This window comes from Camelus dromedarius, chromosome 3 (genome assembly GCF_036321535.1).
Source record: "Camelus dromedarius isolate mCamDro1 chromosome 3, mCamDro1.pat, whole genome shotgun sequence".
Lineage (NCBI taxonomy): Eukaryota > Metazoa > Chordata > Mammalia > Artiodactyla > Camelidae > Camelus > Camelus dromedarius.
In genome coordinates, this window is record NC_087438.1 from 61,935,986 (window position 1) to 61,953,853 (window position 17,868).

The 17,868-nt window shown below is 35.4% G+C and overlaps 1 long non-coding RNA gene across 1 annotated transcript in view; it reads left to right on the forward strand.

Moving 5' to 3' along the window:
- The window catches only part of LOC116152082 (uncharacterized), a 63,441-nt gene extending 47,080 nt beyond the window's left edge, over positions 1-16,361 (forward strand). Inside the window, exons 7-8 of the long non-coding RNA XR_010380484.1 lie at positions 15,163-15,222; positions 16,218-16,361. This is a non-coding gene — a long non-coding RNA (uncharacterized LOC116152082). The remainder of the gene's footprint in view (positions 1-15,162; positions 15,223-16,217) is intronic.
- The last annotated feature ends 1,507 nt before the right edge of the window (positions 16,362-17,868 follow it).

A 17,868-nucleotide genomic window follows, 5' to 3' on the forward strand; every position in this document is an offset into this window, starting at 1 on the left:
TTTGAACAGTTGTTTACTTTGTTTCCCTTTCCATTCTCAATGAACTGGTTAATTCACTTTGATTTAATTCCCAGTCAAGGTGATGTAATAGTTATTTAACTGAGAGGGATTCATTGCGATGATCAACTCTTACTAAGGAATCTTGCTTAGTTATACATTACTCTTCCTCAGTTCAAAGGAACCAATTTCAGGGAAAACTAGAAACTGGTTTCATGTCAGATGCTTCATTTTTGTCTTGCCATCCTTAGCTTTATTTGCTGAAAAAAAGAAAAAGCAGAAAATATAATTCAACAAGAAATCACAGTGGTGTTTATCACACCACAACAGTATTGCTGAATTTTCTTGAACTGTTACTTATCTACATAGAGAAGCAATGCCTTGGGACCGAAGTTTGGTCTTTGTTCCCAGGTCTCATGAAATAACTTTACAATTCAGTTATTTTCTCTTGTAGCCATCACATCCTCTCTTTCCCGTATTCCTTTCTCTCCTCCTCCCTCTCTCTATCTTTCTTTTCTCCTCCTTTTTCCCTGTCACTGCCAGATCTACTAAAGGGTAATGAACAACATCCTCAGGACTTCATTATAGACTTTGCTTTGGAGGCAGGGCCCAGGGAATTCCCATCGAGTGCATCTGTTCTCTTCAATCCTGACACATTGTTGCATTTTGTTTAAATTATGTAACCATTTACTACTGTCTATGAAAGTCCTTGGTTTCTTTATTTTATGGATGGCAATATTTCTAACAATAGCCCAAACTGAAGAAATTAGAGCCATGTATATTTGTAGGTATATAAACCCAGAATATTCCATCAAAATTTGAAGGGTTATTTTTTTTCAGTCTTTTAATAACCTTATTCAGAGCACTATAGTACTTCTTTTTATTTCTGTTTTCTTCTTTAATTGTACAGCCACTGAATCTCATGCCTGATTAGTCTTTCCTTGGAGTAAGAAATTATTCTGAGACTTTTTTTGAAAGAACTTTGGCAGAGAATATGAGTGGAGATCATAATTATTAGAGAGAAATCTAGGCTGACCTTCTGGACAAGTCAGCTTACACCAGCTGGATGACTGGATTGCCATAGTGCTCACACTTTCGTGTGCATTGGAATAATCTAGAGGGCTTGTTCCAAACCAGTTCACCAGCCCCGCCCCAGAGTTTCTGAGTTAAGTAGTGTGCTGGGTGACAGAGAATGTGCATTTTTCATAGGTTCCTAAGGTTTGCTGATGTTGCTGGTGGGGGACAACATTTTGAGAATCACTGCTGTCATTCTCAAAGCCAGAGGATATTTTAAACCTTACGATTTTTGAACCTTATCATATGGCAGATATATCAATTTGGGCTTTTTAAAAAAATGTGATTTAATGGTGTCCAAGGGCTACATTATTTCATAATAGAGACTGCATATGGAATGTGTTCTGATTTTTTTACACGAGTTTATGTTTCTAGAGCAGTTTTAGGTTCATAGAAAAGTTGAGAGGAAGGTACAGAGATTTCCATATACTCCCTGCTTCTACGCATGCATGGCCTCCCCTGTTACCAACATCCCCTACCAAAGTGGTACATTTGTTTTACCATTGATAAACCTATATTACACATCATAACCACCCAAACTCCAGAGTGTACATGAGGGTTCACTCTTGGTGTTATACATTCTGTAGATTTAGACTAATGGATAATTACATGTGTCTACCATTACATTGTTGTACAGAGAAGTTTTACTGCTCTAAAAATCCTTTGTTCCACCAATTTATCCCTCCTCACCACTGATAACTGGTTATCTTTTTGCTGTTTCCATAGTTTGTCTTTCTAGAATATCATATTTGGAATCATATAGTGTGTAGCCTTTTCAGATTGGTGTCTTTTACTTAGTATATGCATTTAAGGTTCTGTTTAAGGCTTGAGAGCTCTTTTTATCGCCCAGCATTGAGTAATATTCCATTGGCTGGATGTAACACACTTTATCAATTCAACTACTAAAGGACATCTTGGTTGCTTACAAGTTTTGACAATTATGAATAAATCTGCTATAAACATCCACGTGTCAGTTTTGGTGTGGACATAAGTTTTAAACTCTTTTGGGTAAATATCAAGAAGCAAGATTGCTGGATCATTTGGTAAGAGTTTTAGTTCTGTAAGGAACCACCAACATGTCTTTCAAAGTGGCTATAACATTTTGCACTCCCATCAGCAATGAGTGAGAGTTCCTCCACATCCTTGCCAGCATTTAGTTTTTCCAGTGTTCATGATTTTGGCCATTCTAATAAGTGTGTAGTGGTATCTTATTTTTTAAATTTACTTTTTCTCTGATGGCTTATGATGCGAATCTGTTTATCATCTTTGGTGAATTGTCTGTTAAGGTCTTTGGCCTGTTTTTAATTCACTTGTTTGTTTTCTTATTGTTGAATTTTAAGAGTTCTTTGTATATTTTGGATAGTAGTTCTTTATCAGTTGTGACTTTCACAAATATTTCCTCATAATCTGTGACTTGTCTTCTCATTCTCCTGATTGAGTACGTTTTTGACTCATGCAGTTTGTGCCTTGGGCTGATGTCGCCAGATCCTAAGATTATTCTGCAAAGCTGTGTATTTTTACCAAATGTTGCTTTTAGAGATCAAAATTATTTATAAGCCAGAGTTGTCAGTGATCTGACTAAAGATAAATTTCTTTTTATAACTGTGCTTCAACAAAGTCAAGATTTTCTAGTACCTTGACCCCTCTTCTTTTTACCCTGAGAATTAAACGGTTCTGCCTTCTTTTGCTTTACTGTCCAAGGTAGTAGACAGCCTATCACTTCAATCACTCTCTTGCCAGTTACCTTCCTTCCCATTTCTCTTTGCTCTTCAAAGTCCTAACACTAAATCGGTCCAATTGTTGGTATTTTCTTAGACTTATCCAGGGCTGCTGAGTTCTGATGGAAGAAAAATCCATCACTGAATAAACGCTGCAGATCCGTGACCTCCAATGTCAACTGGATCCTCATGGCTCTCTGGCTGCCCTCCTTTCTCAGCTGGGTCTCTTTTCTATCGATGGTACTGACTTTGAAACTTTTCTTTTTTGGTCAGCCACATCAGTATTTACACTCTGAAAATGATTGTAATTCCTGCTTTACAGAGAAAATGTTAGAAATTGGATAAAAATACATCTTGCCACCAAATCCACCCACATGCCCTCTAAAGAAATGAGAGTGAGATCCTCATTCCTAAAGGAAATACCCCTTTCAGTGCTCTGGATGTCCCTGTTCATAAGAACGTCATTTCGTTTGTTATTCCCATTCTAGCTGTGCCTTACCTTTTCTCCTCCACTTCCTCTTTCATATCAGCATTAAAAACATGCTCAAGTCTCTTCCAGTTTTTCCATGTTATCCTCTGGAGACCAACTTCTCTCACCTTCCTCTGGTACACTTACTGGACAATATGCCTTTTCTCACTGGCATAGCTCCTAATCTGTTCACGTCTCAGTTTATGGCTCACAGCTCTCTTCTAGAAATCAATATTCTCTTCCCTTCACTTCTGCACTCTGACCTCTTTTCTTCACCCTGTTCCTTCTTCAAATACAATTCTGGCTTCGCAAAGCCGAGTGATCTTACCTACACCTAGTCTTTGTTATACCCACAAATACAGCCTCCACACTGGTCTCCCTGCTGAATACAAACCCAAATACTCCAACTGCCAACTCTTGGAAGTCCTGTACTCACTTCTAAATCAGTATTACTTTAATCAGTCTTATCACCTTCTTCCTTAAAATGTGCCTATAATCATGTAGACCTTTAATTCTGAAAAAAAGTGAGCCTATGCTACCCGTAATAACCTGCTTGGACTCAGCAGATGTTAGAGTGCCATGTGACCACTGCGTGATTCGGTGAACGTCATGCCGCTGAATCTCTGTCTCTTCACCATTAAATTATAATAACTAGGTGACAAGCCATACATTAAGGAGCACAGTGAGATACATATGATACAATGTATGTGAGATGCTTCAATAAAAATATACAGTGCTATATAGGAATAATAATGATAAAATTATTATTATTATCCTTAATCCAAAAAGTTGGAAATTAAATAGGCTTAGTTAGTCAGTCATCTCTCACTAGAATAACACAAAAAATTGAAAATAACTTTAGGGATTTTTACTTGTTGGAATAGACACACACACACAGACACATTCACACTGTGATAATGTTTAGAATTAATGAGGATGCAGTAAATGAAAGATATACATTTAGTTAATTATCATGTAAAATAGAAAAATCTTTAAAGACAATTCAGCAATATCAACAAAAATTTCTGTGTTAAAAAAATCTTGTATTCTTTAAATGTTTGTTTTTGTACTTTGCACTCTCTCCTTTCTTAAACTTGGCTCTGTCTCATTTAGGTGTACTATAACTGTTAGAGTTAGGAGTAGTGAAGTTATATGTGGTGGTGTATGTTACATTCATATGTTGCATTTGTATTTCCATTTGTTTTAAAATTTAAAACTAGTCTGTAGCATTTTACCTCACAAAATGTCTATAGGCAAATCGTCTTAAGTTTTCATGTGACGCATTGAAAGTTCTTTCTAATTCCAACTACCTTCTCTTTCCTTCTTGGTAAGATTTAACTAAAATCATAGAAACATTTTATTCATTTTAATGGAATGTAAACAGTGGGATTTTAAAATTTAACAGAATATACAAAAATATTTCTGTTTTGTGTTACATGAACTATTTTTTCAAATACTTAACACATATACTTCCTTTATGAAAAATGTGTCTGACTTGCTTAAAAAAAGGGAAAAAAAAGCTAACATGTATTCAGTACACAGACCCAGTTAGGCCTTATAGCTAAACATGCGTAGGGCTAACAGGAAAGCCAAAATTATAAGTACAAGCCAAGAAGATAGCTGAAAATGAGGAATATAGGGAGAAGTTAATGGAATTGAACGGCTAATTTTCGAGGAGAGAAAGCTATGTCTTAGTGGCCGTTTTAAAAGCAATAGGATCAACAGCAATTAACAGGTTGCTTCTACCCAATGACTAATGAACAGAGAGGTTTGAACCAAAACATTAGGGGAGGGATTTTTATTAGATATTGGTACATATTTTGTGACAGAATTATTAAACGTTGAAATGAATTGCTCTGGAGGTGTCTAAAAATTGGATAGGTATCTACTAATTCTGGAAGGTCCTAACAGATGAGATTGTGTAACAATTGGTTAGGCAGTCCTGAGGCGCCTTTGTAAATGTCCTACGTCCAAATATCCAAAACACCAAATACAGATTCATATTCTTGGAAATACTCTGAAGGTTTAATTTAGTCTTGCCAACCAGTTCCCAAATGGTTTGCCCAGTTTTTGGTTTATCCTTACTCCAATTCATCATATAAACTACTTCTCAGAACATCCCAACCTTTGCAGTCAGGTTGCCCCCATGCTGAAGGAAGATCTGAGATTGCTGAGTCTGGACCTTCACCCTTGAGGATGGGGTTCCAAGACACCATTCCTGCGTGCATCCACCTGCACTTCTTCATGTGTCACCAATGTAGCCAAACCTAGCTCTTCACTTACTCACACATGGGCGCTATACTTTCCTTCCTCCTTTTCCTCCCATCTGTCTATATGTCTCTTGTCTAACTGCGCACATACCATCTCTCCTACCTGTGATGTTCTCCATCTCTGTCTATAAAAATTTCACTCATTATTCATCCCAGGAAGTTTCCCTTTTCTACTCAGATGAGGGCTCAGCACACACCTATCATTTATTCGTATTTTTATCTCTACTTCTAGACTGTAAACTCCACAAAACTAGTATCTCTTTCTTATTAATCCTTCTTTTCCTAAAGGGCCACTGATTATTTTCACATAGTACCATTTTCTCAAATTTGTCTAATCATAGGAATCACGAGTAAAGATGCAGATAACTGGGTTCACCCTGGCTACTGCCTCAGAATCCTGAAGAGTGGAGTTTTATTAGAAGGAAAGTTTGGAAGTCATTAACATTTAAGTACTTAATGAAAGAGAGTCAAATAAATGAGTGAATGAGTCCCTTTTTATTTTTTTGGACTTTCTTATTTAAGGACATTGACTCAAGTACGTTTTTCTTTGGCTTTCTTGCTTTTTCTGTCCCTGATATCCTCATCAAAATACATTGAGCAGAAGGATATTGAACTCAGGAAAATTAATGGCTTTTATTAGCCAACTGACAAATGATACTCTAAGCATCCCTGTAAGTCTTAAAAAAAGATTACTTTTTTCTTTTTCTTTTCTTTTTTTTATTGAAGCATAATAGTTTATGGTGTGTCAATTTCTGGTATACAGCATGATGTTTCAGTCATACATATATATACATGTATTTGTTTTCATATTCTTTTTCACTATAGCTTACTACAAGACATTGAATATAGTTCCCTGTGCTATATAGAAGAAACTTGTTGTTTATCTATTTTATATATGGTAGTTAATATTTGCAAACAGTGATTACTTTTGAGCAGTATTTTCAAGCAGTTAGGTAGGAGTTTGAAGTAACATAGAGGACAGAGTTGGAAAACTGTAATTCAGTGTTGCTGGATATATTTAAGGCACTGGTTGAACTTCACCTGGAAGGACTTCTTCAAAGACTGTCGGACTGTGTAAAGATCCTAAGACAGAAGATCCACGTCCTCGATGGGCAAATAACCTTTTGTGAGACCTTTTAAAAACCCCTTCATTTCATGAGCTCAATGTATTCACCTGTAAAATAAGGGGGTTGGAGTCTCTGATCTCTAAGGTCCCTTCAGCTCTAAATTCCATGATTGTCTGATTCTTGTTTTATCTGAGAATTTCATTTGTCTGTGTGATTCCTTTCTTGCCTCTGAAATGATAATTGAGGGTTGATTATACATATCCAGTCCAATTATCCATAGATCATAAAGATTTTTATTATTATATATGGAAGATTAAGATGTATGAAGGACATTAGATTGAAATCTGTACAAAATCTAATGATAAAAATACCATTATATACTAAGAATTTTCTTCTTTAGAATATTATACTTGTGTTTTCTGTTCAAAAAAAATTTAAAGAGCAGTGCTCAATATTTAGTGTGCTGATTCCTGAAGAAGAGAACTAAATTTTGAAAATATGTGTATTAAACATGCTTTCATATAAATTTATATCACATCATTATTGAAAGCACTGAGCCATGGCAAATGATCTATTACATCATGATTTACTATGCTGTGTTATAGCAGCTGATGGATTATAGCATGTCATGTTTTGATATGTAAAATTTTTAAGGTAATTAGAGAAGCAAAGCACAAAACTAGTTCAGGTACTTTTTAAATTAAAAAAAATCTTTTTTTCCACTCTCCAAAGAAATTTTAGAGGGTTCTGTATTTCGGCATAGCTGAGTGTCAATGTGTTAGCTCTGTAAGTATATAATATGTGCAAGGAAACTTAGTAAGATAGGACTTAGTAACATATGGCTTGAATAGCTCATGACACCTTTTGAAGGATATAAGAATTAAGACATTTTCTAAATCTTCACATTATATGTTTTTTCTCTGATTTCTGTGTCAACCCTGCTCTTACAAATATGACCCTTGTTTTTGGAAAGAATCAATATATTTTGCCTGCAATCCTACTCAGCTTTCACTGTCAGCATGAAGTTGCTACCAAGGAAACAACAAAATAATCCTTGCTGTCCTGTGGAAAAAGAAGAGAAGTTTTACAGAAAAATTGTCTGCACTTTTAATCTGAATAATGGCATAACTAATATGATGCTAACTGTAGATTTAAATAAGGTAGGAAAACCGTAAGTTGCCAGAATTAAAATGTGATCTGACAAACTTACAGTTTCTAAAATGCCAAATATTTATAGTTTAGATACATTTCACATAAGAATATTGTCCTTCCTGAGTATGATAGACATAACTTTTTTAAAATTAAAGGATAATAATGCAATAATATTGTTATGAAGTGAGTTAGGGTTTGAGTCTCAGACAAAGCCAAGTTCGATTCCTACCTGCACGATTTGCTAGCTGTGTGGGCTGGACAACTACTTAAAGTCTTTAAACTGGTTCCCTTATGTGTAAAATGGGACAAATAATCCTCTGCTTCTTAGGAATATTGTGTTAAGTGAGAGCACACATTAAATGTGTCTCACAGAATATGACTGGCTCCTGAAAAGTCCTCAGTAAATATTAGCTATTATTATTGTCTGATTTAGGCCTGTGCAATAGTTCATATTTATTATCTGTTATTCAAAGAGTTTCTCGCTTCTTGTTTATTTTTACTTATGTTCTAAATATATTGAATGTATTCAACGCGTTTTTTTCCCCCAAAAAACGTGTTCGTTGATTAAATCCTTCCTAGTTTGGGAGATTGTCTGTTCTCTCAGACCACTGTTTTCCTGATTGCATTTTGCTCAGAGAATCTAAATTGCTTAGTCTCTTTGCCACAGAATAAATTTTTCTATATGCTTTACATTTTCAGGAATTTGTGTAGCTCATAACAGAGCTGAGAAAGACAAAACACTAATAAGCACACAAAGAAAATACCACTGTTCATCATCATATGACACATTATTATGGCTAATTATTTTTGAAGCACTTCTTTTGAATTTTTTAAACTTTGGAATTAAATGAGAATGCAGCTTGTCCAAAGAGCCCCACTTCTTGGACGTTTGTATGTGTAGAATTAAAGGCAGTGGTATATGTTTTTAAAGGCATGTGCTGGATACCTTCCATTTGCTCCTGCTCATCCTCTCTGTCTTTTTCCTCTTTGATATGTTCCCTGGGTGATGGTTTTGAGTGGATTATATTAACAGGGTTCTTTGCCCTCTGGCTTCCTATTGGATTTGGCATGTGGGGTTCAGCGGGGATGGGAGGGATGGGAGAAATTGAGGCTAGGTGTTTATTCCACCAGAATACCTCCCCACAGGGTTGTTCTGAGGCTGTCCACATCTCTCCATCACAGATTACAACTCCACCCAGGGCACTGTGCCCCACAGACCTCTTTCTGTCTCACCTGGTTCTGGTAATTGCCCTTCCCCACTCTTTCTGGCCTTGAGGTGGGAGTGGTAAATGTGTTTTGATATTTTTGTAGTCCCTGGTTACTGCACTAACCCGCTGACTTCCCTACACTACTATTTTTTTAAACACATAAAAACTGTCCAGTTTTATTAACATATATTAAGGTGACACATAGTCTAAATAAAGCCTTTCAAAATTCACTTTAAGACTTTAATCACAATACAGATTACAAGCATTCAGAAAAATTCTTGTTCTTCTGATATCGAGATCTGAGAATTGTGATATTTGTAGTTTACAAAGCTGAGGCTAATCATTTAGTAAACATGCATATGGACATCAATTTTGTGACCTTTTACTGAAGGGTTTCCTATACTTTTCCTGGATATCTGTGAAGATGTCTTGATTTCAGTCATGTCAACTAACATTCATGACTTCTATCTATTACTATTATGAAGCTACTTCAGGATTTTAATGAACTGCAGCTTTTTATCCTTAAAAAGCAATTGGCACAACTATTTAAAATTTAGACTAATCCTCTGTATAATTTAATGCAAAGATGATTCCCTGAACATTTATCTAATGCCACCTCTATGAATGTTTTAAATCAATGACAAACATCATCTCATTTAGATTTTTATTGCACATTTTACACTGCGGGATCCTATTAGATTTCCCTCCAAATACTCAGTTGGAGTTTGCCTTTTATTTCTTACTGTAGGACCTAGATCCCGTATAATACTCACTTGTATTTTAATGTATCTTCATGTGACTGTTTAAATTATAATTACTTTCACAACAAAGATTATTTATTACTTTTTAACTTCCCTCTTTTTATAGTCATGAAGTTGTACATTTGTCAGGGAAGAAGTAATAAATAGGTTAAATAAGAGTGCCACAATTGAGGGTTTGAGTTGGGTAAGGTGTAAGAATATGTGCCAGGCAATGACTGAGGAATTTCTGCACATTTCACTCATACCACGTTGTAAGTGAGAAACATGGCTCACACAAGCAGGATATGGAGAGAAACTGTGGGTATTTCCAGGGTCTCATTGATGAGATGTGATTCCATTGGCTTCCGCTGTCTCCCCGCTGTACTGTGATAGCTGGAGAAGGAATGTGGATAGAGAGTGATGGCAGAGCTCTTTAACACTTTCTTATTTTCTTGTTTCATGGCATGTCAGGTAATGAATAACTCTGCTGTTGAGTTCAGCTTAATCCTCTTCCCTCAGATTCCCCTTGGATACCATGGCATCAAAATATAAGTAAAAGGTGAATGTTGGTGATTTACTAAGGTATTTCAGAACTGTCTGTTCTTTGGATATGAAAAGAAATTGAGGTTACTATCTATAACCTAGTAAAATATTCTTTCTTTCTCTAAAATACATATATATATATATATAAACTTGATGGTCATTTTCATAGGTAAAATGGCTTTTAAAATATCTCACTTCAATTAGAACAAGAGTTAAACAAAACAAAACAAATCTATGTAATCAATAGAATGTGTTTTCCAAATTTGCAATTATATTCAACATCATTTGCTAATTTTTTTGCTTAGATTTTCATGAAATTTATATTTTTTCAAAAATGTAAATATTTTGAAATGATTGCTTATTGCAAGGTGGTGTCTCCACATAATCTCTGGCACATCTGTGTCTCCCTTATCAACATCCAGAGAACTGCATATTTGGATGAGTGAAGACCTGAAGTAACAGGAATATCCCTTCATGATCCTTCAACCTGTTTAATCCCTAATGGTACAGCTGTGGAAAAAAAGCTGGAGATGGGATTATAAACACATAAAATATATCGTTTTATCTAAACGTACCCAACTTGACTGAACACACTTTATTCCTTGATTCTAATTATATTTCTGGGGTCAAGAAAATAGGACCAGGACAATATTTATTGTAATTTTTCCATGAAGATATTTAACCCTAAGTTTTTCAGCATTCGGGGCTTGAATTCAATAAGGCTTTTAGGTGATATTTGGCTAATTTTATAAAGGTAATGTGACAAAAGAATCCTCTGTAAATGTTTGATTATAGTCGTTTAGGTGTGTCCCCAAGAGAAATAGTCTTATAGTTACTGTACTTTTACTGAAGAATGTTATTTACATGCAATTAGTTTAAACTACAGATTTAGGGGGAAAAGAAAGCTTTCCAAGGCAGGGCCAGTAAATGTGAGTTGTTTTACCCGCTGTACTTGGGAAATTGTATAGATTCTTGACAGCCTGGAGAGAATTAATGTTCTGTTTGTCTTATGAGAGAACTAAAAATTCCTCATATCCTTTTAAGTGACCTATAAAAGCCACTTTAATCATTATTATTACTTTTTTTTGGTCTCAAATTCATTTGAATATGGTTCTTTACTAACTAAAAATATTGAGATATTAACTAGAATTACATTTTACCAATTAACAGTACTTTCAATGGTAGAGGTTACATTTTGTTTTTTGTTTGGACCTTAGTTTACCTGGAATCCTTTGGTTTTAGAAAATGAAATTATATACCATTAAGTTGTGAAGAAAAGTTACGCATGAATAATTATGATTGGCCAGCAATTAACCTACATAATGTATTTCAGTGAGACCTTCAAATATATAGAATGAGTACTGCAGGGAAACTTATATGGAAGCTATATTAGAGATAGTATGCAAGTATTTGACATAGTACATACACAAAAAATCCTGTCTTATAACCCAAAAATAGTTTTATAGAGAGAAGAATGCAAGCAAAAATTGTTAAATATTTTGCCTTATGAATATTCACAGAGAGATTTAATATCCAAAAAGATCTTTTTTTTTTTCCTTTATGTGCAGATGTAACATTAGTTGTTAAATGTCTTAAAACCTGCAACATGATTACCTTCCTTTATGGGAAGTCCCTGTAGCAATTTTTTACTACCACAATGGCTCAAAATATTGTAATTCATATACTACCAAGATCTCTGAAAAATCCTTGTTCATTCTTGTGTGACGAGGAGCATGAAATACCCTTCCTGTTAGGGGCATTTGTCCCATAAATGTTAATGCACCCGTGAAACTGATCTGATGCCTTTTAACTTTATTTTTAAACTCAAGTACTGAATCCCCAGATTATATTATCAGTACGATGTCACTGAAGAACAGCTCTGGGCAAAGATATGAAGTACGAAACTTATTTCTTTCCCATTAGATTTATCAGTGCTGTCCTGATAAATTTCCCATGCCTACCAGGATACCAAAATAAATTGAAAAACTTGATGTCAAGTGAAAGTGAAAACTAAGCCTCTACAGAATTATCACAGAAATTTTATTTCCCAAATACTTACTAAACACCACCTATGTATCAGGCACTTTTGGGGTGCTTACTAGTGATACAGTGAACAAAAATGAGAAAATCCCCTATTCTCATAGTCCTTCAGTCTAATAAGGAGAAGGCAGAGACATATTTAAAAATAAAATTAAAATGTCAATGTTAGGGAGAAAGGTGAAGCAGGAAAGAAAAATATGGAGTGTCAGCTTTTAATAGGGTGGTCAGGGAGGGATGATTGAAAAAGCGACACTCAAACAAACACCTACAGGAAGAGGGGAAACGATCCTGGTGGCAGACGAAGAGACATCCCAGGTGCCTGGCGTGTTTGAGGAAGAGTGAGGGGCTGGAGCAAAGAGCGTGAGAACAGCAGTAGAAGGAGGAGAAGTCACCAGAGCTTAGATCTTGTCAGTCCCAGCAGGCTTGTATAAAAACCACACTTTCATGCAGAGGGAGTTAGGAAGCAGAAGAATAGTGGAATTTGAATTATATTATAAGAAGATCATTCTGGTTGCTGAGCTGAGAAGAGATGGCAGGCTGCAAATGAACCAGGCTGGAGATGGTGGAGGTGATGAGAAATGGTGGGAAGTGGGATGAAGGAGAAGTTTAATCTGTGGGTTGTTGAGATTCCAAAGTACACGTTAGCCAGGAAGGAGTAAAATACCGTTTTTTTTTTTAAATGGTGGAAAACTTTTGTGAGTAGAGATTTCCTTTTCACATAGATTTATGATAAGCATGTTTGTATGATATTGCTATATGATACGTCAGTGGTGCTACTGTAGATCATCTAGGTGAAATTAAAAGAAAAAGAGAAAAAAATGTTTAAGTTGAGGAAGCTAAATGATTAGTCAAGGAGTGTGATAGGTTGACAGTTTGGAACTTTATTCTTAAGTAGTTGGTAAAATGTTTCATTGGCACTCTATCCCTAGGAATGAAATATGTTGTTCATAAAATCCAAAGAAGGAGAAATGTCCTGAATTGGCCCTAATAGATGGCCACTAGATCAAAATTTAACTGGTTGGACCAATAACATTCAGTGATCGAGAAAGTTATATGGGAAGTTCTCATAAGAGAAGAAGAAAATGGGATGAATGTTCATTAAATGTTTATTATATTCTAGAAACTATGCTGTGCATTTTTCTTACATTGCCTCATTTAAATTTTAAAACATTTCAGAAAGTGGAGTTAAAAGTAGTTAGGGAAAAGCATTGAAGGCAGTGCAGCAAGGAGGCATGGAAGAACAAACACTCCATGTGCCCAAGAAACTAGATCATAAAAATTAGATGGAAAGAGAATTAATGCTTTTATGCTGCAGTTACTGAAGGTTTTAAGTAGTTTTGTGACTTTGTCATAGTTGCATATTAGATGGTTTTGGTAGCTGTGTGGAGGCTGGGGTCACTGGGAGCTAAGGCTGGAGACAAAGGACTAGTTATGAGGATGTGGAATCAACAAATGCAGTAACTGATTATGACCAGCAGTTAGGCAGTGACTGAGAAGATGGACTAGATTCAAGAAATATTAAGAAATTAAAACAAGAGGACTTGGTGCTTATGTGGTAGGGTTACACCTGAGGTTTAAAAGAAGGGAGATATGTTGAGAATGATCCCACATTTTCTCGATTGGTGACTAGGAAAGGAATATTGCTTTTAGGGGAGAGAGAGAGGGAGGTCTGGCTTGACTCTAGTAAATGATTATCCTCTCTTCAGCCATCCAAAAGGACAAGCAGCTTGTTTCTACGGTTCAGGACAGTGGTCTAAATGAAGGACAGAGATTTGGGACTAATCCCTGTAGAAGACTTAGACATAGAAAAGATCATTGGGAACTGATGAAAATGGATAGATTTAGGACAAGGTCAAGGACAACAGGCAGTATTGAGAGAAAGAAGGAAGAGGAGTTCATGAAGAAAACATGTGGAAGAACAATGGAAAGTTTGGGGGGAAAAGAAAAGAGTAGCATGAAAGTCCCAAGGAAAGAGTTTGAGGAAAGGGGGAGGAGTCAACAAATAGAAGTGGAAGAGAGTAGTCAGAGAAGGTAAGAACCTGCTGAGAACATTCGGCAGCAGGATTTCTTTGTGATGTGAAGAAGAACAATATCAGACCAGTGGTTGGGGTAATAGCCCAATTTGAAGACATTTAAGGAATACATTAGGAGTTAAGAAAATAGAGGGAGGGAAGGTCAAGCTCTCTGCATTACCTGTAGCAGGTATAATAATGATCCTCTTCTCCAGCACCTGGGAGTATGTTACTATGCACTGCAGATGTGATTCCATTAAGAATTTTGAGATGGGGCGATTATCCTGAATTCTCTGGATAAGTCCACACTACTCCCAGGGTCTTTATAAGGGAGGAAGGTGGGATAGTCAGAGAGGGCGATGTAGTGATGGGAGCAGAAGTCAGAGTGATGCAGTTGTTGGCTTTCATGATGGAAAGGGACTGAGAGTTAAGGAATGCAGGAAGGCTCTGGAAGCTGTAAAAAGCAAGGAAATGTGGGGCTAACACCTGGATTTTAGATAAATTGAAGCCCACTTTGGACTTGTGACCTCCAGAATGTTAATGTAATAAATTTATCTTGTTTGCTGTGTTTAGCCATCAGTTTGTGGTACTTTATTATAAGAGTAACAGAAAACTAATGTATTACCCTTGGCTGTGGAAGAGGAGAAATACAAAGATAGATGAGAACACAGGGTATATGTAAATGTGTGTGTGTGAGTGTGTGTGTGTATAAAATCATCATCAAGGATTCTTGAGAACTACCCTTATGAAAATTCTGTAATATGGTAAGATTCTAGGTTTGGAACTTATTTATTGAAAGGGTTTACTTATATGTGATTATATAAATGATAATCACTCTATTAAGATAATTTCACTCAGTTTCTCGCACACAGGTTTGCAAAGGCTGAAGAAGCAGAGAAGACAGCTGCACTTTTGGGTACTCTGATATTTGGGTACTTGTCACATTTTTATGTAGTCTGCAGTCATTTTATTTTATGTATGCAAATTCCATTCTCATGCTATTTTATACGTTTTAAATAAATCTCTGTTCAGAGTGTTATTCATAATAATAATGTGTTCCATTTTTGTTTTTTAAAAACTAGTGCAAAACAAGTTCCTACAATATAATGAGGACCCATGACACTCTTCAGATTTTCAAAATGAAGTGAAAATCCTTTGATTTTAACTTTCTATTGGTCTTCATAATCATCCCTAATTCCACAGTGTAAGCATCAGAGCAGTAACATGTAAAACTTCTCAGTGTCTGTCAAAATGACACACTACCTGAAAAGAAATGGCCTAGTTTAAAGAAAAGTTCAAGTGTTTGCAATCAAAGTAGTCAATAAAAGATGATTAGATATTAATAATGGAACAGAATTCTTAGTGTTCTCCCTGCTGATTAATTCAAATTTTTCTCATTATTATAGACAACAAACCATAATTATAATTTATAAATACCTTAGATCAAATGAAATAATATTTGTCATTAATAATAATATACAAATCATTCTATGCAAACTCAATATATACCTCAATCCTTAGACTGTTAATGCTAAAGGTTAGTAACTCATACTTTCACTCCATCCTCATTTAAATACAAGTCAAACTGATTTTAAAAAGATTAGAATACAGAGGTTAAGGGACAAGGTTAATCAGGTTTTCTGCTTTAGCTGCTTTGTTTGGAGTTGTCCAAGTTGACTTGAAGTATGTTCAAATCAGGTTCCTCTGGCGCTCCTATGCAATTATATTTTGAAGTCTAAGTAACACTCTCCTCTGTGCAATTGGCTATGCTGGTCCTTCAGTCTGACGTCTCTCTTCCTTCATCTTCATCTATGTCAAAGCCCAACTGTAATTCCACTTTCTTTTCCTGATGTTTTGCTTGATTTTGAGGGAAAAATATGAACCTCCATTCCTTTTGAAACTTAACATTGTAACTCTTTGTGAATAGGTCACACCTTCCCTACTACAGAGTGAAAACTAAGAGATGGAAGGAATGATTCATCTTCTGGTCAGTTGCACCCACATGGCTCATAGTGGGGCTTTTAATGGTAAGTGAACAATGAGGTTCTACTCTTCTCCCTTTGTAGGTTGCTGTATTTAAAAAAATTATTAGCTATCTTCAAATAATTTTTTGGATTTTTCTCCTCATTGGTGATGATCGTTAGTCCTTCTCTGGAGTAACATCGCTTAAAAAAAGAAACTCTTCAAGAGAAGTGTCTAAAAATGGAGAAAACAGATTTCAAATCATAGCTACTCAGCATTACTTAAAAATACCCAGATATGCTTCCTAATGCATCCACTTATGATCATGACTCACCGTTTACTCTTTATGAGTTTCACACTTCAGTGGAATTATCTGGTTTTATCAGAATTCATTTGGTTTATACTTTTAAGTATAAATTTATATAAAAATCTAAAATAATGCTATCATATTGTTGCTCACATCTTATATCCCTGAGAAACTATAATAAAGAACGTATTTGGCAATTAATATCAGTCAGGCTATCTGTGCTAACTCATTTTACCTTTACAAATGCTTTATGGTTTTACTCTTAAATGCTTTTAAAAATTTTTTTTCTAGAATGAGATGCATGGCACTGTTTAGTATTTCTTCCCACCTTCCTTGTTGCCTCATCTATGGGCTTGAATCTAGAACATAATTTTTAATACAGTATTATTTAAATTCTTGAATAGTCTTGGTTCACAAGATTTGAATGCATTGATATCAGGGGCAATATCTTTATCATCCCTTAATTTTAGTGCACCTAATTTGCATTTACGAGCTTTAGTTTTCTCCTCTGTAAAATGAAAATGACAGTATCCATATCCAAGACTAAGAGGATCCACTGCAATAACGTATGTAAAATAACCAACATATTTCTTACAAAACATAATTGTTGCTTAACTAGTTCTATTCATTTCTTCCTCCTTTAACACTCTCTACTTTAGGACTGAAGAAAAGGATCTGTGTAGAAAAAAAAGAGCACAAGAACACACTTTTTATTTGTGAAAATTTCTAAACAAAAAGGGCCTGCATTTGGTATGCAGTTGATTGCTGAATGCATTTTCTAGTTCTTTTCCATGTGGCAACACTGCAACTGTTCCAACCCACACTGATTATCTACCTTTTTAATTTAGTGATTACAAATTTCTGGGATACAAGCACAATTAGGGGATGATGGTAGAGGAGCTGTTGTGTGTGCGTGCGTGTGTTTGTGTTAGATATTAATAATGGAATAGAATTCCATTGAATATATGTATATATATTCCTAGTCTTTCCAAAAAAAGTCTTTGCAGATTTAATTATGGAAATGAACATAAAGGAAATGTCTGAGTTGGGAAATTTGTTTAGTTATAGTTCAATAAGGTGATTATATAGCTCAGTTGCAGGGTATTGATCGTGTTTCATGAAACATAGGTTTGAATGATAAAATATATTCTTTGTTCAAGTGAGTTTGTAATATTCGAGATCAAATAAAGTAAAATGGCAAGGCTTTTTTTACTGAAGAAATTTTCCAAACTTGGGAAGACCTTTCTTTCATCTCTGAAACACCTGTTAGCACTTCCATAAAATACCTAGTGGTGGAGGGAGGGTACAG